We start from the raw sequence: 25,234 nt of genomic DNA, 5'->3' as shown, positions 1-25,234 counted from the left end.
CATAATGTTTTGTTTCTCTAGTGCCTTCTCTTCTATTGCTTCATAATATTAACTACATGGGAATGTCCAGAATTTCCCAGTGTTAACTTGGGCATGTGGTTCACAGACAGTTATGGTTCTAATTTGTTTGCAATAATGTGTTCAACTTTCATAGAGTACTTTTGCAAGTCCGGATGCTGTACTACCTGAAAGGTGAAATACTGGGAGAAGCAGCTGAGAAAGAATTTGAAGGAACTCCTGCCTGGTAAAGCAAATCAAACTTAACATGTCAACATTAAAGAATTGACATAAAATGCCTATTCATGGAGCTGGCCAAACTTGCCTGTGCTTAAAAGAGGCCCATGTTCCTCCTACCCCCTGCCCAGGACCAGTGACCCAGATGGGAGAACAGGCAAGTAGAATAAGGACAATTCATCAGATCATCTACAAATAAAATAAAGGAGAAAACCATTTCTTAGAAACCTAGCTTTTGGTGAGTTAGTTCATTTTATTTCCCTCAAAAGTGTTGTAAATTTTCTTTTAAAACAGTCATTTACTGTAGAATGAGTGTCAGTTACTGATCTGACATTGTATAGACTGGAAGTTTTACCCACCATCCCATTCTTTGCGATAGTACTCATATACGTATTTCTTTTATTTGCTGATCATATGAATAATATGTGTGGCCTATTTGATTTGTTGCATGTTAGTTTTGCAAATTAGTGTTTTGAAAGCTATAGAATCCTGTGGGAGTATCCCAAGATTTCCAAGAGTGAGGCTACCAGGTTCTCAACTGGCCCTTAATAAAGCTGTCAGAAAGACCCAGTTTGTAAATGGGGTAACCAGGTGCAGTTTGCTAGCCCTGTGCACACCTGTCATTCCTAGAGAATACCAAGAGTGCTGATATTTGGACTTTGTGTTGAGATTACCTGGGGCCATGGTTTCTTCTTTCTCTTGCTTTCCTTTGAACAATGCTAGTGTCTCTAGAGTTCATAGGAGCTCTAAAGTAAGAGGGAGGGACATAGACAACCCTACCCATGGGGCAACTTGTAATCAGAGCCAGGCTTCTCAGCAACTGTTGTCACTTTTTATGCCTTTCAGAGTCACTGTTGTAATTTCCAGCAGGGATGGGGAGGTTGTGTGTTTGATAGACAGGTTCAATTTGAGTCTTATAAATGCAGCAGAATTCTGCCTGATAATTTCCATCAGGTGTTACCTGGCAGAAGTAGTCTGAACTTACCACTGTCATGTGTAGGAAGTCATAGGTGGTAGCTAGGTAGACCACAGAGAGAGTAAGTCCGCTGCCCACCCTCTTCCTTCCTCTGCATTCCTCTGTCTCTTAGTGCTCCTGTTAAGGTTGAAAACCTTCTTGTGGAGATGTTGCCATGAGACATGAACAGCAGTTCATCCCAGAGAAGTCATTCATCCATGGCACTGTGCAGGCAGAGCCATGGATCCCTGGAAAGGTGGGGGTCAGGAAACACTACCCCCACAGAGGAAGCTGGGCCTGGTAGGGAGCATTCAGTCCTGTGCCACAGTAAGAGCCTGATGGAAGAAGAAACTTCGGAGGCAGCTGGAGGGGGAGGGAGAAGCCATCCAGGTGCATGCTATTCCCTAAACCCCAAAGCCTTAAAGAGCGAGGACTGTACTCAGATGAATGAGGACAGTGAACTTAGGGTTTATATGAGCTCTCAAAACACGGACAGAAACTCAGAGAGGGGCTAACACCTACATGTCTGGCCTAGGGTGAATTATGTGCATCCCTCTGGCCAGGGGCAATGCAGTTTTTGACCATTTTAAATCTAATAGACCACTGCCAGGAGGTGCCACCTGTTATGGCACTTACCCTCTGAAAGGCCTCCTGATATACCCACCTGTTCCAGAGTGGACTCTTGTTCTTAAATGGTACGTAAGATCTCTACTTGTTGCGGCAACATACTGAGCCACGATGATTTGGGTACTATTTTAAACATTCAATCATGTATGAATTCAACTGTTGGGGAAGCTCTACCTTCAGATGTCCAATATATCAATGGCCTTTGCTGTGGTTCACATAAGATGCACATTAGAACTCCATACATGTGGATCCCAAATTGCCACGCTGGACCAACTGACACTGGGTTCTCCAAGAGGTGCTTCAAGACTGTGTCAGGCTGTCAAAGGTGGAGCCTGGAAATCAAGTACTTATGCTTAAATCACTCCCTAAGTGATTCTCATGCAAAGCTCTGGTTGAGAAACGATGACCCATAGCCTTCCTAACTCTTTTGTTTATTGTTACCTTAGCATCTCAGCATGCCACTAGGACTGTGGCCTAATACCAGGATTGGGCCAGTAGCTTTTGTGTTGTTTTGAGTCTACGCCCTTCCTTCCCTAGGGAGCTGGATGTGCCTCTGCCCGACATCGACTACATGGAGATCCCAGTGGATTGGTGGGATGCTGAAGCCGATAAGTCCCTTCTCATTGGCGTGTTCAAGCATGGTGTATATTTCTCTGAAGGCGTTCCCTTCTGGATCAGTTTCCCTCAGGAAGGATGAGTTTAGCCGCTCTAAGCTCGGCATGTTCCTGCAAAACTCCATCATTCTGTTACACATTCATCTCAAAAAGTAGAGCTTCACTGCTCCCCCCTTGGAACTTCCACCAGATGAATATATGGCTCACAGTAATACTGCGAATATTATATTATTGAGGAACATTCAGGCCACAAAGAACCTGTTTGGTGTATATCTTCCTCCCTTGCTTGTCCATGCTGTCAGATATGGGACTGCCTCTAATAGTCCCAGCACCTGGCACATAGTAGGCACCTTGAATGAAGAAGTAAATAAATGGTAGGAAATGCTAAGTTTCAGCATTTCATATATGTGCAGAATTATAAGGTCATTCTAGATAATCTATATATTCCTAGTGTGTATCTTTTACTCCATTGGCATTTTAAAAACTAAGCACAGAAGATAGCATAGACTATCTTTTTAAAAAATTTGGTAATTGAGCCACTAAAGGGGACTGAGAGGTTTTTTAAACACTTAGAAAAACTGAAGTAAGTGCTCCCTTTCTTCACCTCTGGCAGTGTTTTAAACAGCTGCCCTTGCTTTCAGCCAGCTGCCAACCATTAAAATGAATGATGAAAGGGTCCAGTGATAGTCACCCATAGTATGCCTGATAGACACTTTCCCTGCCAGGTGAATCAACAGAAATTTTAAAATGAGGAGCAAGGTTTAAAGTGAAAAGAATTAGGTATACCTGGCTTTAGCTATCAACTCCACTGCTTACTAAATGTGTGACACTGGGCAAGTCATAAGCTTCTCTGACTTATTTTCTCACTTATACAATGGAGGAGGTATAGTATCAAAACAGCCTACCTAGGGATTGTTTAAAGATTAAATATTACATTAAATGTAGACCACCTAGAACAGTGCTTGGTACATAATAGGTGCTAGGTGCTATTCCATTCTACCATATTACTCTACCTTTGGAAGGTTGTTAACTTTCTAATGCATGTTCTTTAAAGGGAATTCTTCAACTTTTACAGGCTAACCAGCTATATTTAAGTAACAACCATGCCTATACATATTTTAATTTGGAATCCACTCAAAACTTGCATGCTGGTATTGAGAATGCAGGCTTCAGTGGTGCAGTGCTGCTGAGAACCCTTTGTCAAACCACTGGGGTTAGGCTAAAGTGGTGCTGTCCAGTAGAACTACATGCGATGATCGAAATGCCCTAATTCTGCACTGTCTGCTGTGGAAGCCACTAGCCCTGTGTGGCTGTTGAGCACTTACAATGTGACTAATGTAACTGAGCAAGTGTATTTGTATGTACTTTTAATTAATTCAAATTTAAATAGCCCCATGGCTCCTCTGTTGTGACTCCTCTGTTGTTTGTTGTTACTTTAGCATCTGTTACTAGCATCTGTTAGTGGCTCCTCTGTTGGACAGTGCAGAGGTAGAACTCAGCTCCAAAGTAGAAAGAAGTGTGTGACCTCCCTGTTAGTCACAGGGGACCACAGTGCAACCCAGACTTGGTTTAACCTAGTTTTGGAAGGACCCCAGAAGACGACAGGCTGCTAAAGACAGCCAGATTCCAGAGCATCTGAATTTGGTGTGTGGGGGAAGGTCCAGTGACCCTGGGTCTCATTTCAGTGGTGGTTTTAGGGCACATTGTCAGATCCCTGCATGGCAACAACATGCTGTGAAAAGAGAACACATCTGAAGTCCCAGAAGTATGGCAGATAGAATTTAGATGCTGCTACTTCTTCCTCCCCCACCCCAACACACCCACTATAGACATAGAGAAAATCAAGGCATATCAGGACTTGGAAGAAATAAGGCAAGTCCCCAAATGCAGAAGTCATTTAAAGCAGAACTGAAAGCTTAGGGGGCCAATATGATAGTGGACCAGAGGCACTGGGTTTTTAATACCCACAGAAATGGAAAACATGGCCTTGAAAGGGTTGCCCCTCCAGGAAAGGGAAGCAAGAAAAAGCTCTCTGGTCCAAGAAAGCAGAGCTAAAGAAACAGATCCCTGAGAGATAAAGAGATGAAGACATGAAAGAGAAGATGAAACATAGAGGACAGAGTGAAGTTGACATCCAAGAGGTGAAACAAGACTATGCCCAGAAAATACTAACAACAACCCGGTGAGGCAAGTCAGTATCACACACAGTCTGTGAGGCAAAAAGCATCATTTTTCATTGTGTAATGAAAGGGAGTCATTACACAATGATGATAGATACAACTCACCAGGAAGATATAATAATTCTCATGCGAAGGACACAGCCTCAGAATGTGTAAAAGTGGACAGGAATCTAAGGAGGTCCAAGACACTTTCTCACCTGGAAAAGACAAGTTATTTTTGGTGCTCCACCTTCTAGTTTCCTAATCCCTAATCACCATTCTGTGTATTGGGATTCATCAGTTGATCTCTTAGTCTCATATTGGAGATAGAGTCAGCCCAGATGATACATAAGGTCGCTCCCAAACTCTTCTGCTCATTGAAGCAGGTTTGGGGAGTATAAATTGTTTTTCCTGATCACACCTGTGAGATGTTAAGATGACATTTCATCACTCAATTCCATTCAGAATCTCACAGATTGTCAGTTGAGGTGAACTTGGAATTTACAGTTACACCTGAGGGGCAGAGGCCTTGAAGGTGACTTGTGCAGTATTTTAAGTGTCTCATTGTACAGGATGAGTTTAGCAGATAATGCTATAAAGACAAGAGAAGAAACAGCCTCTGTTCTCAATGCTAAGAGACTAATCCTAAGCCATAAATGCAGACTCTGCATAGGGCCAGATCAGTTTAGTTGGATGGTTACATTGGAGTCAACTTAGATGAGGTTGGACAGATGCCTCATGGGCCCATCTTCCTTGGCACCCTCCGGAGTCATCAGATCCTGCCCCTGCCTGGCTGCTACCTATTCCATGAGCTTAGTCTTAGACCTGTCCTCATCTAGGTAGCACATCTGACCACCCCTTTCTAATCTTAGCCCTTATCACAGTTTAACCAAGCACACACAACATATCTTACCAGGTGGCAGCTTCTCAGATAGTCAGCAGCTCTGGAGATGTGATACTCGGCCATTTTCAGAAAGCCAGTCTGTCTAGTGTTCACTTTTCAGGGATATTGTGTCAGGAAGCCCTCTTCACTTCACCTGCATGCCTTGGTTAAGTGTGAGCTGTAGGGCTGCAACCATTTTCTTTGTTAAGAAACACATGACTGTTCGTTGACTGAGGTTTTGTGAATCTTTTTTTTTTTTTTTTTTTTTTTTTAAGAGACAGTGTCTCACTCTTGTCACTCAGGCTGGAGTACAGTGGCGTGATCACAGTTCACTGTAGCCTTGAACTCCCAGGTTCAAGTGATCCATCCACCTCGGCCTCCCAAGTAGCTGGGGCTACAGGTGCACACCACCATGCCTGGCAAATTTGTTTTTTTAATTTTTTGTAAAGAGGGGATCTCGTATGTTGCTTAGGCTGGTCTCAAACTCCTAGACTCAAAACAATCCTCTTGCCTCCACCTCCTAAAGTGCTGGGATTACAGGTGTGAGCCACCATGCCCGGCCTTGTGGATCTTTTAGTCCACTCCAGACAAAGCCTGCTGTGACCCTGTTAAATGAGATGAATATAGCCATGGATCCATCTCCAAGCTGACCCCATTAGCACTGGCTTAGTTTTTGGTTGGAGCTTTAGCCTGCAGCAAGAAGGCTTCTGTGGCAAGCCTATTCTAAATGATGCTCTTGACAGCTCAGTTGGGTTGAGTGACTACTGCCCCTCCAAGGTAGCCTGGATCTGTGAAATTTTCCATGACATACGGACTTTAGTGTTTCTGTTGATATTCTTAGAGAGCAGCTTATAGACTAAGTGAAAAGAGGCAGGCAGCGGACACCCCCTCACAGGCCTGTCACATTGCAGTTTGTCTTTGTATTGCTGTTGCAGCTCCTACTGGCCTCTTTTCAGTACAGTTGTTAGGGTTTTCTAGGGGACTAAAATAGTCATTCTTCCTAGCCTCCAGCTTCACACCTAATTGAGAAATAAAATTACTGAATCTGTCTCTAGGTTTCAGATCCACACATGACAAGAGAAAGTCTACAGAATAGAAGCTTGCCCAGGTCAGGGAGGGTCCCAGCCTGTTCCATGCCTGAGCACAGAGTGTGAAGGTGGTATACTCCTGTACAGTTGGCCTCCCTCAGTAGTAAGGGGACAGTAAGGGAAGGATTTCACCATCTCACCTGTCATTTAAATTACCCCTCTATTCATGAGGAGCAGGTGGAGAAACTGACTGGAACCTCCTTAAAAGGAGTATTGGGGAAGTTTCTGTTTTGATGTGAGCTGAGACAGGAACATGGGGAAAGGGTGAGAGCGATTCTTCTTCCTACGACAATGATTGGAAGAGAAATAATCTAGGCAAAATCGACTCATCTGGTCAGTTGTTTGTTCAGTCTGTATCGTGTCAGGCCCTTTGCTAGATACTGACTATATAATGATGAGCAAAAATAGATACAGGTTCTGCTCCTAGGAAGCTCATGACCTCATGAGAGACAGAGCAGTCAAGTAATTGCCGTAAGGAATAAGTGAGTAAAGAACATAAGGCACTGCAGAGCTTCTCATGTCAGGTACCTCATGTGGGCAGCACCTGTCATGGAGATGGCAGGAGAGCCACTGTGAATTAAAAGATCAGCTACCCATAGCTCCTCAGGGAAAAGAACCAGGTGCTACCTACAGCGTGAAGGATACAACTGCATCAACAGTGATACGAGAACAAAAACCAAGATAGAAATGAAATACCAAACACAGTAAAATCAGGTTTGTTCCTAAGAGCCAGGCTGGTTCTTATTTACACTCAGCTCTTCCATCTCCTGTCATGGGGACTCTGCCTTTTATGTGGCCAAATGCTGTCTCATTCTAAGAGTACATTAGGTTCAATAAAATAAATCCTCACTCATAGACTTTATCAAACTGAAAATGAGGGTTATTAAAATTGTTTTGCTTCCTTTTTGAGGCCCCTCTTCAGGGTCAAAACACTGTCTGTTGTTAACTTTGGGGTGTGATGAGGAGCAATTCCAAAGCCCTGGCCAGTGTGGATTAAGATTCATACTGAGTTTGTGATACAGAGGCCACAGGTCTGTCTTAATGCAATAAACAATCATCATAGTTCTCTTTATATTTCAGTCCTGTCATCCATCATGTTCAGCTTCCCTTTCCAACACATGGGATAAAAGTGAGCTATAAGAAAACAAGGCCCACTAAGGACATAACAAGGTATCCAGTGTTGAGGATGGGGGAAGAAGTTGCAAAACCAACTCACAGGAAGCAGCAAACAGAATTGTATCTGTACAGTTGCATCTTTTCGTGGACACTATTTCCGTAAGCCATTGTTTATTGGTCAAACACTACTCAAAGGTGTCCACTTTAGCACCAGGATCTTTCCCTGATAGTCTTATAGGATCTCATTAATCTTAAATAAGTTTTTTGTGTGTGTTTGTTTTGTTCTTTACTAAATAAGGAAAACAAAAAGACTAGTGCCCAAAGCAAATGTTGTGAGTTCTAACGTGACTTCGGGCATTTCTCACCACTCTTGATCAGGTTATGAAAGGTACAAAGCCATGCGAGCAGACCCAGCACTTTGCTTCCTGGAGAAAGTTGGGATGCCCGATGAGAAGTCCCTTTCTGCAGAACAGGGTGTTACGGATGGGACTTCAGACATTCCTGAAAGGTGAGAAGCCACGTGGGCCAGCCCTGATGTGACGTGCCATGCCACTGATCTGTGACCCCTTCCTCATACACCCAGCACACTTTGTATCTCTTCCTCAGTGTCTGGCATCTCCCTACACCTTGCCACACTGCCGCTGTTTTTCATAATTTGAACCAAATACCAGTTCCTGTTCCTCATGAGTTCCCCAGGCTGCCCACCTTTCTAAAAGCCTGCCCAGCTTTTTAATCATGCCCATCCCTTGTCTAGTCAGAGGATTCCTGTGGAAGAATTCAGACCTCCCATGCCTGGCAGAAAGCTAAGAACAGACATAAGCACAGTCTTCCTGACTTTGAACTAGTTCCTCAGCTGAAATTCCAGTATTGTCTAAGGATTGCATAGTCCCTGAGCAAGATGGATTTAGGGGCTGCTCCTTGACGGCCATGGCATTTCAGCTTGTCCATGGATTCTGTGCAAAAAAGTATGGAAAGCATCTCCTTTGACTGATTTTTATTTACTCTTGACATAAATACATAGGAAAACTAAATAAACAGCTAAAAATTGTAGTTCTTCAAATTATATCTATATTTTTGAAAACATAGCTTTTTTTTTTTTTTTTTTGAGATGGAGTCTTGCTTTGTCGCCTAGGCGAGAGTGCAGTGACACAATCTTGGCTCACTGCAACCTCCGCCTTCTGCGTTCAAGCAATCCTCCTGCCTCAGCCTCCTGAGTAGCTGGAACTACAGGCATGTGCCACCATGCCCAGCTGATTTTTGTATTTTTAGTAGAGATGGGGTTTCACCATGTTGGCCAGGCTGGTTTTAAACTCCTGACCTCGTGATCCACCCGCCTTGGCCTCCGAAAGTGCTGGGATTACAGGCATGGGACCCCATGCCCGGCCAAAACATAGCATTTAGCTCTTAGCATTTATCTCTTAGTTTCTCCCCAAAAGTAGCAGATACTGCTTTGCGTTGCCCAGGACTGTGGACAGACCTGAGAGTGCGGCACTGCCAGGAGCCCCTAACTATTTGCTGAGGCTAAGAAAAGTGTGCAGTGCATTTTCCATCTGTCCTTAACCCCTCATGATCACTTCAGCTGCCCCAGCATGTTTCTTGAGGACAGATAACAGAGATGCATTCTGGGAGATGTTAACAAAGACCCATATGACTGGTGATTCTCATGTTACATTCAGTGATTCAGGGGAAACACTCCCTGGATGGGTGCCTGAATGTGGTATAAAGGCTATTTTTTGTGGGTTGGCTTTTCTTTCTACGGTTAAGCAGTAAAGTCAGGAGCTTATCTTGCCTCTAGGAATTGAGCAGCAAGGACGAGAGTATTTGGAACAGGAATATATCAAAGTCAGTTTTTTGGGGTTTTTTTTTTGTTTGTGTGGTTTTGTTTGTTTGTTTGTTTTTTGAGATGAGGTCTCACTCTTTCACCCAGGCTGAAGTGCAGTGGCATGATCTCGGTTCATTGCAGCCTCCACCTCCCGGTTTCAAGCAATTCTCCTGCCTCAGCCTCCCGAGTAGCTGGGATTACAGGCACCCACCACCACGCCTGGTGAGTTGTTGTATTTTTAGTAGAGATGGAGTTTCACCATGTTGGCCAGGCTGGTCTCGAACTCCTGACCTCAGGTGATCTGCCCACCTCAGCCTCCCAAAGGGCTGAGATTGCAGGCGTGAGTCACTGCACCCACCCTCAAAGTCAGTTTTTAAAAGAATCATGAAAAACAGGTAGGCATCAGCAATAGTTAAGCTTACGACAGAGAAGACATTAGGCAGCTGAGCTAGCGTCAAGGGTCTGATGGTAACAAGGGGAAAATGTCCTTGTTAACCAGTGACAGCAGAGCTCCCTTCCAAGCCAAGGAGTGATTTTTGCCAAATGTGATTCTGTGGGAAGATTCGTCCTACTGTGACCGGGGAGTTGCAACATTAGGCCTCATTTGATGTGCACAGCCTTCAGTTTCTAGAGTGTGTTCTTTTATCAGAATCACTTGTTCAGATGACTCTTGATGGGCAGGAATTACCTTTTTCTGAGCTTGCCTGAGTAGACATGAGGCTGGAGCCTCATGCTGCAGTCTCAGTTGAATAAAGGTCCTTGCCTGTAGAAGTGGTGACTGTTTGGTGATAGTTTCTTTCATTCTCAGTGTCTCTTGAGTTCTCCCACAAGGGAGGGAAAAACTAAGACTTGGAATGCCTGCAGTAGAAGGGATCTATTGTCAGCTCTCCTTGTCTGTGGATGCAGAACTCTCAGATGCAGAGGGCTAACCAAGGGACTTGATCGTCTGCCGATATTGGTATCCCTGAGGATCCGAGAACCAATCCTCCGTGGATACAGAGGGCTGACTTGGAAGTCCCCCTTTATTCATGGGGGATACCTGAAATTTCAGATAGTACCAAACCCTGTATAAACTGTGTTTTCTCCTATATAAACATACCTATGATAAAGATTAACTTATAAATTAGGGACAGTAAGGGATTAACAACAATAATAATAGAACAATTATAACAATATACCATAATAAAAGTTATGTAAATGTGATCTCTCTCTCTCGCCCTGTCTCTCTCCAAAAATATCTTAGTATTTTTGGACTGTGGTTGACCAGGGTAACTGAAACTGTGCATAAGGGGGACCTAGGTAGTATGTGATGCCTTTTTTTTACTTTTATTTAGAGGCAACACAGACAAAGAAGACAATGCTGAGGACAAACTAGATGGCCTCCAGAAACAAACGGTAAGTCAAATGTGCAGTGTTGGTTGTCTACACTGTCTTTCATATTAAGAAAGAAATTCCTATCTTGGTAGTGATCTGGGGGAACTTGATTGCATTGCTACAGTTACATTGCATTTTCCCCAACATTTTATTATAAAAACTTAAAATATACAGACTGCAATTGCATTTTTATTCTAATTAAACTTTTTATTTTGAGATAACTATGTATTTCAGAAGCAGTCACAAAATATAATACAGAAATCACATATACCTTTTATCCAGTTTCCCCTCATAGTGGCATCTTACAATATTGTAGTACAGTATCACAATCAGGATGCCGATATAGATAAAGATACAGGACATTTCCATGACCACAAAGATTCATCCTGTTGCTGTCTTATAACCATATCCTCTTCCTTCTGCCTTCACCCCTCTTTAAATTCCTGGCAACCACTCATCTGTTCTCTATTTTTTATGATTATGTCATTTTAAGAATGTTCTATAAATGGAATCATACAGTATGTGAACTTTGGGGATTGGCTTTTTCACGCAGAATAATTCCCTGGGATTCATCAAGCTGGTTTTCTGTATCAACAGTTCATTCCTTTTCACTGCTGAGTAGTATTCAGTGGTTTGGAGGAACCACAGTTTTTTCAACCATTCATCCATTGAAGGACATCTGGGTTGTTTCCAGTTTTTGACTATTAAGTCCACTGTAAACATTTGCATATAGATTTTTGTGTGAACATACATTTTCATTTCTCTGGGATAAATGCCCAGGAGTGTAATTGCTGGGTCATATGATAGTTACATGTTTTGTTTTTTAAGAAATTGCCAAATTGTTTTCCAGAGTGGCTGTACCATTTTACACTGCCACTAGCAATGCATGAGAGATCCACTTTCTCTGTATTCTCCACCCTCACCGGCATTTGGTGTGGTCACTATTATTTACTTGAGCCATTCTGGTAGGTGTGTATAATACCTTGTTGTGATTTTAATTTGCATTTCTCTGATGGCTAAATGATGTTGAACATCTTTTATGTGTTTAATCGCCATCTGTATATCCTTCTCAGTGAAATGTTTATGTCCCTTGCCTGTTTTCTAATTTCATTGTTTTAGTGTTGATTTTCTAGAGTTCTTTATATATTCTAGATACTAGTCTTTTGTCAGATATGTACTTTGCAAGTATTTTCTCCCACCCTGTAAGTGTGTCTTTTTAGGGAGGATCCCTTGAGCCCAGGAGTTCAAGACTAGCCTGGGCAACATGGTGAGACCTTGTCTCTATGAAAACTTTTTTTAAAAAAATGAAAAATCAGTTTGGCATATTTGTGGGTTCTATTTCTGAGTTCTCTGCTGTTTTCCATTTATCTATTTGTCTTTTCCTCTGCCAGTAGCACATAATCTTGAGTGCCGTAATACCATAAGTTTTAAAATTTGATAGATTGATATCTCCCACTTTTTTCTTCTTTTTCAAAATTATTTGTGCTTTTCTTGTTCCTTTGGCTTTCCATATAAATTTTAGGATAATCTTATCCACAAAAACTGTTGCTGGGATTTTGATAGGCATTGCTTTAAACCTTTATATCACTTTGGGGAGAATTGGCATCTTCATTGAGTTTTTACAATACTGAATCTTAACTATATACCTTTTCATTTACTTTTTTTTTTTTTTTTTTTTTGACTTAGGGTCTCACTCTTTCACCTAGACTGGAGTGTGGTGATGCAGTCATAGCTCACTAAAGCCTCGACCTCCCAGGCTCAAGTGATGCCCGCAGCTCAGCCTCCCAAGTAGTAGGGACCACAGGTCCCTACCACCACACCTAGCTAATTTTTTCTATTTTTCTACTTTTTTGTAGAGACAGGGTCTTGCTATGTTGCCCAGGCTAGTATGGAACCCCTGGGTTCAAGCATTCCTCCCTCTCCGGCCTCCTGAAGTGCTGGAATTATAGGCATGAGCCATTGTGCCCAGCCCTTTTCTAAGTTTTTGAGGTGGGAGTTTCTATATTATTGATTTGAAACTTTTCTGTTTGTCTAAAATATGCATTTAGTGCTATAAATTTCCCTCAGCCTTGCTTTAGTTATGTTTCATTAATTTTGCATTGTATTTTCACTTTCATTCAGTTTAACGTATTTTTTTAAATTTCCCTTGTTCCATGAATTATTTAAGTGTTTATTATTTAGTGTCTAAGTGTTTGGAGATTTCCCCATTAACTTGCTGTTACTGATCTCTAGTTTGATTCTACTATAATCAGAGAACACATTCTATATGATTCCAGTCGTTTTAAATTTATTAAGTTTGTTTTATGGCCCAGGTTATGGTATATCTTGGTATATGTTTCATGGGCACTTGAAAAGAATATGCATTTTGGTGTCGTTGGATGCAGCATTTCATAAATGTTGACCAGGTCCTATTGGTCGATGATGTTGTTGAGTTTTTCTGTATCCTTACTGATTATCTGTCTAGTCGTTTCATCAGTTGTTGAGAGAAGAATATTGAAGCCTCCAACTGTAATTGTGGATTTATTTATTTCTCCTTTCAGTTCTATCAGTTTTTGCTTCATATATTTTGCAGCTCTGGTTGGTGCATACACATTTAGAATTATATGTTCTTGCCGGGCACAGTGACTCATGCCTATAGTCCCCGCACTTTGGGAGGCCAAAGAGAGGTTACAGCAAGCCACGATCGTGCCACTGCACTCCAGCCTAGGCAACAGAGCGAGATTCTGTTTCAAAAAAGTGTATAGAGAGAATTACATGTTCTTGGCAAATTGACCCTGTTATCATTATATAATGTCTCTCTCTTGTCTCTGGTAATTTTCTTTGCTCTGAAGTGTACTTTATCTGATAAATTAATATGGCTACTTTCCCTTGATTAATGTGTGCATAAATATAACTTTTTTATTCTTTTACTTTCAACCTGACTTTATTGTATTTGAAGTGAGTTTCCTATAGATAGCATACAGGTAGATCATAATCTTTAATATGCTCTGCCAGTCTCTGTCTTCTAGTCGGTATTATTCAGACCATTTACACTTAATGTAATTGTTGATACATTAAAGCTTAACCCTGTCATTTTATTGTCTTTGTTTTCCCTGATTTTTTATTTTTCCTGCCTTCCTCTGGTTTACATGAGCATTTTGTATGATTTTATTCTGATTTATCTATATTTTTTAGCTTTTTAATGCTTCTAGGTGTTTCATATATTTATATGTAATGTATCACAGTCTACTAATACTATCATTTTATCAGCTTAAGTGAAGTGTAGAAACCTTCCATTTTTGTTCCTTTATCCTCTCCCATTTGTGATATAGTTGTCTTAACCATTTCTTATCAGATAATGGTAAAATTTTTGCCTCAACTGTCAGACATCACTTCGAAAACTCAAGAGGAGAAGGAAAGTATACTATATTTACTTATATTTTTTTTTACTGTGTTCTTTTTCTTCCTGGTGTTCCAAGGTTCCTTCTTTTATTGTTTTCTTTCTGTTTAGAGAAATCTCTTTAGCTGTTCTTTTAAGGTAGGCTAGAGAACTGTCAGACAGTTCTCTTAGTTTTTCTTCATCTGAGAATGTCTTAATATCCTTAGTTTTTCTCATCTGAGAATGTCTTAATATCCCCTTTATTCCCTAAGGATATTTTCACCAAATGGAGGATTCGGGGTTGATAGTTCTTTTCTTTCAGCTCTTAATGTTCTGCCGCTTCCTTCTGGCCTCCATGATTTCTGATGAGAAATTTATCATTCAAGCTCTTTTTCCCTATTGGTAATGTGTCTTTTCTCTCTTGATGCCTTCAATATTTTTTTCTTGGACTTTAGTTTTCAGAAGATTATGATTTTATGTGTTTATGGATTTCTGTGAGTTTACCCTATTTGGAATTCACTCGTCTTCTTAAATCTGATTTCTGTCTTTTGCTAAATGTGAAGGGTTTTCAGCCATGATTTCTTCAAGTATTTCTTCTGCCCTGTCCTCTTTCTCCTTGCCTTCTGGGATACCAATAAAATGAAGATTAGATATTTTGTTATAGACCCGTGGGTCTCTAAGGCTCTGTTCATTTATTTTTCTGTTATTCACATTGGGTTTTTGGCATAATTTATCCACTCTGTCCCAAGTGGCCTTGAAAGGCTCATAATTTCTCTCAGATGATGATCTTTTTTGGCTTTTAAAGGCAAAGAAAATGTCTACAGTTTCACTTTGAAGCTCTTTAGAAAAAAAATCCTGGGACACTTATCATGTGGTTGAAGAAAAAGTAAAACAAAAGATAAAATCAAAGTTGGAATCAATGATAGCAATTGTATACTTCGATCACCTGCAAGAGCTGAAGAGTAATTTGTTACAACTTCCTGTGGTCTAATGGTATACGAAAGTTCTTCAGCCACAGCTGAAGATGGACCATGAGGCCCAGTCCAAAGTGTTTTCAAGAAATCGGCCAGGCATGGTGGCTCATGCCTGTAATCCCAGCACTTTGGGAGGCCGAGGTGGGTGGATCACGAGGTCAAGAGATCGAGACCAACCTGGCTAACACGGTTAAACTCCGTCTCTACTAAAAATACAAAATGTTAGCCAGTCATGGTGGTAAGCTACTCGGGAGGCTGAGGCAGGAAAATGGCATGAACCCGGGAGGCGGAGCTTGCAGTGAGCCAAGATCGCGCCACTGCACTCCAGCCTGGGCGACAGAGTGAGACTCCATCTCAAAAAAAAAAGAAAAGAAAAAAGAAATCACCCTGCTCCCTGCACACTTCATCTTCACCCACATTCAAAGGTTTGGAAAACTCTTTTGGTGGGTACACAGTATTGTGCCAAGGAGAGAACTGAGAGCATTTAAGGTTTATTTTTTTCCTCACAAAATGCTATAATTACCAGAACCAAAAGATGTGCAGAATTCCTCAGAACTCCTTCAATGTCACTCAATTTTCTATGTATGCTAGATGCATCTTCATAGACCTAGTAAATTAAAAAAAAAAAACTGATTTTATTCAAATCCATTCCATTTTGCTTTTTATTTTTATTTTTTCTGATATCCTTTTCAAGTATAAGTATACTTTTGCAAGGTAATTGATCCCAGTCATCTCTTCAATATCATGAAACCCAAGAACTTCTCTTTAATTAAACCTCCAGGGTTTACCCTGGAGGACCACCCTGCTGCCCTCCTTTCCAATCTCCAATGGGCTCTCGCAGCAGAGCTCCTGGGTCAGCCAGCAGCCAGGCCTGGTGGGTTGGACAGGGCCTTTGTCCTGATAGGGCTGGCTTAGGACTTAGTCTCCCTCTGGGGCAGACGGTAGGGACCCGCAGCAGAGAGAGCCCTGGGTAAGAACGGGACCTCCAAGGCTCCAAGAGTGAACTTGGAGCAGGCATGCACAAGGGAGGCAGAGCCAGCAGCTTTGGGTTGTCCTGGGAGGCCCTGCAGAATCCCTCCCTGCCCTGAGGCTGGGAGACGGGGATGCAGAACAGCAGAATGAGCAGAGAGCTCTCTCCTGGGACACAGAGAGGTACAGCCAATTTGTCAGCTGGATCTGAGCCTTGGAGATGATTAGGGCTGCAAGAAGGCAGAAAGACAGTCGGCACCTGAGGGAATCCAGCAGCCAGGAAGGAAGAGCCTGCAATTCACTCAGCATGGCAAGAGGAGGCCAACCACAACCTGCACAACAGGAAAAGCAAACAAAACCATAAGCTCACATTTTAAAAAACCAAAAGCATTGGGAGGCTGAGGCGGGCAGATCACAAGGAGTTCGAGACCAACCTGGCCAACATAGTGAAACCCCATCAATATTAAAAATACAAAAATTAGCCAGGCGTGGTGGCAGGTGCCTGTAATCCCAGCTACTCAGGAGGCTGAGGCAAGAGAATTGCTTGAAACTGAAAGGCAGAGGTTGCAGTGAGCCGAGATAACGCCACTGCACTCCAACCTGGGTAAAAGAACGAAACCCCATCTCAAAAATAAAATAAAATAGGCAAAGGCGAAATCAAATACTTTCCTGAACAAGGAAATGTCGTTTGCAATTTAAAATGACTTGGAGGGGAGGATGGAGACCTGGGAAACCACATGGAAGAGATAACACAAAACCCAAAGTAAAAGTCTAAAAACGCCTCAGAGGAGAGAGATCCAGGAGTTGTAATAGGTGAATAATGAAAATAAGAATAAAAATCTCAGAAAGAAAAAAGAAGAAAACAGGAGAAGCAATCATTTTTAAATGAGAAAGAAAATTTTCCGTGGTTTGAAGATTGAAAGGCTCATTGAGTTCCAGGCAGGAATGATGGAAAAAAGACACACATCGAGGCATAGCCTGGTAAGTTTCCCGAATTCCACGATTAAAGAGAAAACTCAGACAAGCTTCCCTAATAAGAAAATAAGTTGCATAGAAAGAAAAGAATCAGACAGAAATCATACATCTTATTTGCAAGCTAGAAACCAATATGAATCACCTCCACAGACCACTGAGAGAAAAGCATCCTAAACCAACCAGGTTGCCATTCACCTTCCCAGGATGGAAAAAATGCAAAGGTCCACGTAATTTTCCCATATGGGGAAAATGCCATACAAAGGAATCTAATCAGGAAATAGATGAATCAGATTGAAGACAAGGAGATGAAGAAAAGAGGAACCCGTGGTGAGCCATGAGCCGACCAAATCATGTACAATTACCTTCGAATAAATAATGATAGGACGGAATTTGTAATGTAAGGGCTAAGTATATTCTTTTAAACAGAAGACAGGTGCAATAACATGTATTGCTAACCTAAAGGGAAAGTGCTGAATGATGGCAAAATCTAGGCATTGAGGAGGGGAAAGGGAGCCTGAAAAGGCATTTTACATATCTCCTATTGTCTGGGAGAGAAGAAACAGGGACAAGAGCTCTCCAGTGAGAGGAATTAATTGGTACCTAGTTGCCATGAGTTTCTTTTTAATGAAAATCAGAAAAGGCAAGGTCAGTACTTGCGGACAGCAGCATCTAGCAGAGCTTCCAAAATAAGAAGGGAAAAAGAGGAATGACAGGTGTCTATTGTCAATTGTTCCATCTTTTAAAAAAAGTTAAGACTTTATTATGGAACCATTATATATATATCTAATATATATTTAATATGTTATATATATATGGATATATATATAGAGAGAGGTTTTCACCATGTTGGCCAGGCTGGTCTTGAACTCCTGACCTCAAGTGATTGGCCTGCCTCAGTCTCCCAAAGTGCTGGGATTACAGGCTGGCCAATTATGGAAACTTCTGAACACACACCACACAAAAGGGAGCCATAACATATTGAATCTCTGTGGACCCAACACTAGGGTCCAATGACTCCTTTTTTTTTTTTTTTTTTTTTTAAGCTGGGGATACATTGATAGATATAAAACCCTGTAATGTTTCAGTGTTTATTTTTCCCAGCAATTCCATTTAGAATTTGTACACTTTTGCAAAGAGCACCACTCATCTTCATTGATCTAAAGGTCTCTTTTCCTACAATTTTTTTTTTTTTTTTTTTCTGAGATGGAGTCTTGCTCTGTCTCTCAGGCTGGAGTGCAGTGGTGCAATCTTGGCTCACTGCAACCTCCATCTCCCGGGTTAAGCAATTCTGCCTCAGCCTCCTGAGTAGCTAGGACTATTAGGTGTGCACCACCATGCCCAACTAATTTTTGTATTTTTAGTAGAGACAGGGTTTCACCATGTTGGCAAGGCAGGTCTCAAACTCCTGACCTCAGGTGATCCACCTGTCTCGGCCTCCCAAAGTGCTAGGATTACAGGCGTGAGCCACTTGCACCCGGCCTAACGGGCGATATCAACCAGCATTTATCTTCACACGATAAGAGACACCTGTCTTGGAACAGGATCATTCACTCTCTGCCTCTATTTTAGTGCCAGGTGCTAATGATTCTGGAAAACTCTGGGCCATCACTTAACTCCTTGGGTGAGTTCTTGCTGGAAAATGACAACAGACTGTGTCTTCACTCATCACAGTTACCTTGGTCAAGATGTCAAGAAGTAAAGAGTAGGAAATATCTGTAAGCACAGCGATAAACAAGCCAGGCAGGTGGGCAGGTGGACACCAGCAAGGCAGAGAAATGTCAGCATCAGGTTGTCCCCAGACATTCGGTTTTCTTCATTTGTTCTTCTTTCTCAGTGAAAATGTGATTTTTTTTTTATATTGCTACAAAGCAAATAGTCACATTTTACAATTCTGAAGGCCCTGCCAGGTTTCTGTTGATTTTTTTGTTTGTTTTTTCAAGACAGTCTCTCACTCTGTCACCCAGGCTGGAGTGCCGTGGTGCGATCTCGGCTCACCGCAACCTCTGCCTCCCAGGTTCAAGCAATTCTCATGCCTCCGCCTCCTGAGTAGCTGGGATTACAGACACGTGCTACCATGCCTGGCTAATATGTTGTATTTTATTGGTAGAGACGGGGTTTCGCCATGTTGGCCAGGCTGGTCTTGAACTCCTGGCCTCAAGTGATCCACCTGCCTCAGCCTCCCAAAGTGCTGGATTACAGGCATGAGCCACCATGCCCAGCCACATTTCTGTCGATTCTAAATTTGGTTTTCCCTAGGAAACTGGTTGGGGAGCAGCAATCCTTACTCCCCCCAGGTTTCCTCTACCTCCCTAGATCCACCCTTACAGCCCTGGACCCACTCCTGTAGGCAACATTTTGGCCCCGCCCTCAAACTGCTGGGGGCTGTGGCCAAGGGGCAGTCACCAGAGAGGCTATGGTCTAGCCTGTCCTCAAACCTTCACTTCTCAGCCTCATCTAAATATCCCTCTATCCTCTCTCCAGATCTCAGGAGAAAACCTCACTTCCCATTCAGACCAATAAGCAGAGGCCATTTCTGCTTCCTGCCACCCCGTCAGTCCCCGCCACACCTGCAGGTGCTCTGCCTCCCAGCCTGCCTGCGGCCTCCTCCTTCTCCTGCCCCTCTTCCCTCCAGCCTGGGTCCTGCCCGCTAGGGGCCTTGCTTTCCTCTCTCTGGCTCCCTTCCCTTTGCCTAGAAACATCTCAGCTCTTCCAGCTCAGCACCGTACCCTTCCCTGGGCTCACTCATTTTCCTTCAGCCACCTTAGACTTCTTCCTGCCCCCTCCCCACAGTCACTGCCTGCACTCCATGACTCCCTCACCTCCCACCCTGCTTCCACCCAACTTGGTCCAGGCAGAGGGCACCATCACCTTCCCTCTGGGTTGTGAACTCCAACTCTTCACCTGCAGCTTCTCTCAGTCTCTTGGAAACTCCTCCATCTCTTGCTCTCTTATCTTGGCTGGTGTCTCTCTCTCTGTCTCTGTCTACCCCCATCTTTCTCCCTCTCTCTCTCCCCTCCTCTCCCACCCCTCCTCCAGCTCCTCTGAGCACTTCTTTCTGATCTCCTTAACTGACTCATTTTCCTTAGTTTTTACTCTAAATGTCCCCAGTTTTCTTCTTACACCACACAAACTCCTTTGTTTGTTTTTTGAGACAGAGTCTCACTCTGTTGCCCAGGCTGGGGTGCAGTGGAACAATCTTGGCTCACCACAACCTCCGCCTCTCAACAAGGTTCAAGCGATTCTCCTGCCTCAGCCTCCTGAGTAGCTGGGATTACAGGCACGTGCCACCACACCTGGCTAATTTTTGTATTTTTAGTAGAGAGAGGCTTTCACCATGTTACAGATGTAAGCCACTGTGCCCAGCCTACAAACTCCTTTGGAGATCTCTTCATTCCCATAGCCTTTATTTTTTCTGATGAGTTAAATTCTCTTCAATTTCAAAGAAATGAGACGGGGCAGGTTTTGAACATTAGCTGGTTTTGTTGTAAGACTTTTTTGGGGGGTTGTCTATTTTCCCTTGTATTAGGAGTCATTTGACCCATTCTTCTGGGGATGGTGACCCTTGCCTGGTTGGAACCTAGACTCCTCCCCTCTCTTCCCAGGAATGTTGCCCTGAATGGCACACTTGAGTGTCTAAGGTCAGGCTCTCAAGGTGGGGGAAACCAGTTTCTCTCCTGGTGACAATTTGGGCTCCGGGTATAATAGGCAATCAAAGCTTTTCCTGATATGGGAAAAGGAGAAGAATGAGGTTTGCGGGAGGAGAAAGGGAGGGCCCCTGGAAAGGAGATGGTGAGAAGTGAGGCTAGGCATGGGGGGAAGGACGAAAAACACACAAGGGACCCAAAGCTGGAAGGGTGATCCGTGGTGCGGCAGCCACCTGGGAAGTGCCAGACCCGTGTAACAGGGAAGGATGGCCTCCGGGCAGCAGAGGGGCTGTGGCCTCAGCCAGCCGTGCCCTCTGACCAAGTGCCTTCATCAGCTATCTGGGAGGAGGGGGCACCAGGACAGCCAGTCAGCCACTTCCCTGTGGCTCTAACAGGAGCCTTGGACAGCAGTGAGATAGGGTGGACCTCTGACCTTGCACTACAGCACGTCCCCACCCTGCCCCCAGCTTCAAAGGGGCAGCCAACAAATGGGACACCTTAACAGTGTGTATATCCTGCTGCCCTCCAGCCTTCTCCCCCGGGGTACCTGAAGGCACCTCCAATTCAGTATGGCTTCCCTCCAAACTGGTGTGCCCCTCTGTCCTTGTCTCAGCAAAAGGCCCCCCAAGCCAGAAGCCTGTAGTCATCCAGAGCCCCTCAAAAGTCGAAAGGCCCATTGCCTGGATGCTTTCAGCTGCTCCCTTCCATCCTCACCAACATGGTTCCAGCCTTCACCCTGGCTCAGGCACCAGCACTGCCACCTAACTGGCACTACCAACCACCCACTCCATGGTGGGTAGCTGGGGGACGATGGGCCTTTTCATGAGGCCAGAGACACGGAAGAGGATGGAGAGAGGAGGGAAGGGAGGGGAGGGGAGACTGTGACTGGAGGTGGGACTGTGGGATATGGCCAGAGAGGAAGATACCCTAATCCCAGTGCAGCTCCTGGGGCAAGGGAGGGAAGGAAAGGATACAATCCCACCCATGGGAGCCCCTGTCCCTCTTCCCCAAAGGAACTGGGGCTGCTGGCCAACACCAGCATAGCCAGGAATGTGGGATTCCCGGCTGCAAAGACTCAACCTGGGGAAGGCCTCAAAGGTCACATGGTGATGGCGAGGACAGGTGGGTGGGACCCGGGCAAAAGGAGAAGGCTGGGCTGCTCTGGAGGAAAAAGGGTGTTCGAGGATCAGGCCCTGGCAGGGAGCCCTTTTTTTTTTTTTTTTATTTTTGTTTTAGACTTTTAATTTTATTTTTTTTTATTTTTATTTTTTATTATACTTTAAGTTCTAGGGTACATGTGCATAACGTGCAGGTTTGTTACATATGTACTTATGTGCCATGTTGTGTGCTGCACCCATCAACTCGTCAGCACCCATCAATTCACATTTATATCTGTAACTCCCCAATGCAATCCCTCCCTCCTCCCCCCTCCCCCCTCCCCATGATAGGCCCCAGTGGGTATGTTCCCCTTCCCGAGTCCAAGTGATCTCATTGTTCAGTTCCCACCTATGAGTGAGAACATGCGGTGTTTGGTTTTCTTTCTTGTGATAGTTTGCTGAGAAGATGGTTTCCAGCTGCATCCATGTCCCTACAAAGGACGCAAACTCATCCTTTTTTATGGCTGCATAGTATTCCATGGTGTAATGTGCCACATTTTCTTAATCCAGCTGTCACAGATGGACATTTGGGTTGATTCCAGTCTTTGCTATTGTGAATAGTGCCGCAATAAACATACGTGTACATGTGTCTTTTAGTAGAATAATTTATAATCCTTTGGGTATATACCCAGTAGTGGGATGGCTGGGTCATATGGTACATCTAGTTTCTAGATCCTTGAGGAATTCCATACTGTTTTCCATAATGGTTGAACTAGTTTACAATCCCACCAACAGTGTAAAAGTGTTCCTATTCTCCACATCCTCTCCAACACCTGTTTGTTTCCTGACTTCTTAATGATTGCCATTCTAACTGGTGTAGATGGTATCTCATTGTGGTTTTGATTTGCATTTCTCTGATGGCGAGTGATGATGAGCATTTTTTCATGTGTCGTGGCTGTATAATATCTTCTTTTGAGAAATGTCTGTTCATATCCTTTCCCCACTTTTTGATGGGGTTGTTTGTTTTTTTCTCGTATATTTGTTTGAGTTCTTTGTAGATTCTGGATATTAGCCCTTTGTTAGATGAGTAGGTTGCAAAAATTTTCTCCCATTCTGTAGGTTGCCTGTTCACTCTGATGGTAGTTTCTTTTGCTGTGCAAAAGCTCTTTAGTTTAATTAGATCCCATTTGTCAATTTTGGCTTTTGCTGCCGTTGCTTTTGGTGTTTTAGACATGAAGTCCTTGCCCATGGCTTGTGCCAGAAAGCCAGCAGCTTCAGTGCTTTCTATTTCTGTGTCTTTTAGGGGAACTTCATCCCACACAACTTTGTGTGGCTTTTAATAATCTTACGTGCTGGGCCCTCAATAAGAAAAGGAAAGGTCGGATGTAGTGGCTCATGCCTGTGATCCCAGCACTTTAGGAGGCCGAGGTGGGCGGATCATTTGAGACCAGCCTGGCCAACATGGTGAAACCCTGTCTCTACTGAAAAAAAAAAAATACAAAAAACTAGCCGGGTGAGGTGGTGTGTGCTTACAATCCCAGCTGCTTGGGAGCTGAGGCAGAAGAATCCCTTGAACCCGGGAGGCAGAGGTTGCAGTGAGCAGAGATCATGCCACTGTACTCCAGCCTGAGTAACAGAGTGAGACTCCATCTCAAAAAAAAAAAAAAAAAAAAAAAAAAAAAAAAAAAAAAAAAAAAAAAGAAAAAAAAAAAGAAAAAAAGAAAAAAGAAAGAAAAGAAAAGAACAGAAAACAGATCATGGTTCTCCCCTGTAATCCCAACACTTTGGGCAGGAGGATCACTTGAGGACAGGAGTTTGAGACTAGCCTAGGCAGCACAGTGAGACCCCATCTGTACAAAAGGAAAACTGTGTGTGTTCATGCACATGCGTGATAGTGGTATAGGGGATGGTTGGGTGTGTCTGGATGTGGTTGAGCATGTCCCTGTGAACAGAAACTGCACCTCCCACTCCTGTGTTGGCCGTTTCCATTCAGGTGTAGAAACTCCAGTCTGAATCAGAGGAACGTGACTGCCTCCTTTCCTCCTCTCTTCTGGCCTCCCTAGTTTCCTGTCTGGCAGAGGCAAAGTGGCCTCATCGTCTACTGGGAACCCCAGCTCTGGCCTGATCCAGCCAAGACCCTGAGCATCTCTCTGTACTGAGGTCCTCCACCCCCACTAGAATGGCCCAAATCCTGGCTCCCAAAACTGTTGCAGTGAAAAGGAGCATGGTGTTTGATGTCAGCTACTTGGAAAAGGGGGAATGGGGTCCAGCTGTCCTTTCAGCCCCGTGACATGGATATTCCCTAGCTCAAACAGGGTCCAGCCTCTTCCTGTGAGTTTTGGGCTCCACACTGGGGCTGGGGAGGGAATGAGAGGAAGGGTGGGACCCCTTGAAAAAAGATCACAGCCTGTGGGTGGGGAGTTTCCTCCCAGAGCCAGTCTGGGCAATGCTGCCAGGCAGTCAGCACCCAGCCTAGGATGAGGAGCTGGCTCTGTTCATGTTCCCTCAGATGTTTTCCACTTCCTAAAAAGCGCAAAGTCAGTGGTTACAAGATCAAGAGCATGTTGTGGATATGGTGTATCTTGCCCTCAGCAAAATGGTTCATAACATCTCTCTTAAGGTTGGAGAATATAATAGCACATTCGGTGGTTTTATAGGGAGAACGAAAGCTGTCTTAGGCACCATTTGTTGCTGTAAGACTATACTTCCAGGGATCATTTCTACAGTTCGTTACTAGAGAAGTTTCTCTCTGTAGGGCACATTTGGTTGCTGGGATCAGAAACCCATTCAAGCTAGCTCCTGGTGGACTATTGGGAAGCAGATAGGGAAGACAGCTTGTCCACAGATGTTTACTCACCACACAGCCCCTGACTCTGCCCCACTCTCCCCTGACACCCTCTTTCTCCATTTCCCATGATTCCCCCAGAGATCTCGTGGTCTCTCCCATCATTACTAGCCAAGTGTTCCTTGTAGTGGACTGAATTGGGCCCCTCCCAATACTCATAACATTTGGAACCTCAGAACATGACCTTATTTGGAAATGGTCTCTGCAGATGTACTCATTAAGATGAGCTTAGGTTGGGCCCTACATCCAATGACTGGTGTCCTTATAAGAAGAGGAGGCTGGGCTGGGTGCAGTGGCTCCCAGCACTTTGGGAGACTGAGGTGAGAGCATCACTTGAGCTCAGGAGTTTGTGACCAGCCTGGGCAACAAAGTGAGAGCCCAGCTCTACAGAAAATTCAAAAATGAGCTGTGCATGGTGGTGCACAACTGTGGTCCCAGCTACAGAGGAGGCAGGGGCAGGAGGATCGCTTGAGCTCAGGAGGTCAAGGTTGCATTCCAGC

The 25,234-nt window shown here is 43.7% G+C and overlaps 1 protein-coding gene and 1 pseudogene across 1 annotated transcript in view; both read left to right on the top strand.

The window, feature by feature from the left end:
- LOC104681621 (chromodomain-helicase-DNA-binding protein 6-like) overlaps positions 1 to 10,920 on the top strand; it is a 180,294-nt gene extending 169,374 nt beyond the window's left edge. Inside the window, exons 24-27 of the mRNA XM_030915211.1 lie at positions 155 to 244; positions 2,354 to 2,457; positions 8,055 to 8,184; positions 10,833 to 10,920. The gene's annotated coding sequence lies outside the window, so the exon portion shown is untranslated. The remainder of the gene's footprint in view (positions 1 to 154; positions 245 to 2,353; positions 2,458 to 8,054; positions 8,185 to 10,832) is intronic.
- A 13,664-nt stretch (positions 10,921 to 24,584) lies between these two features.
- LOC115893120 lies at positions 24,585 to 24,686 on the top strand (annotated as a pseudogene).
- Positions 24,687 to 25,234: the final 548 nt, after the last annotated feature.

The sequence above is a fragment of the Rhinopithecus roxellana genome, chromosome 13 (assembly GCF_007565055.1).
Source record: "Rhinopithecus roxellana isolate Shanxi Qingling chromosome 13, ASM756505v1, whole genome shotgun sequence".
Classification (NCBI taxonomy): Eukaryota; Metazoa; Chordata; class Mammalia; order Primates; family Cercopithecidae; genus Rhinopithecus; species Rhinopithecus roxellana.
Note: the sequence above shows the minus strand (reverse complement) of the source record. Positions and strands in the feature narration are given on the sequence as shown.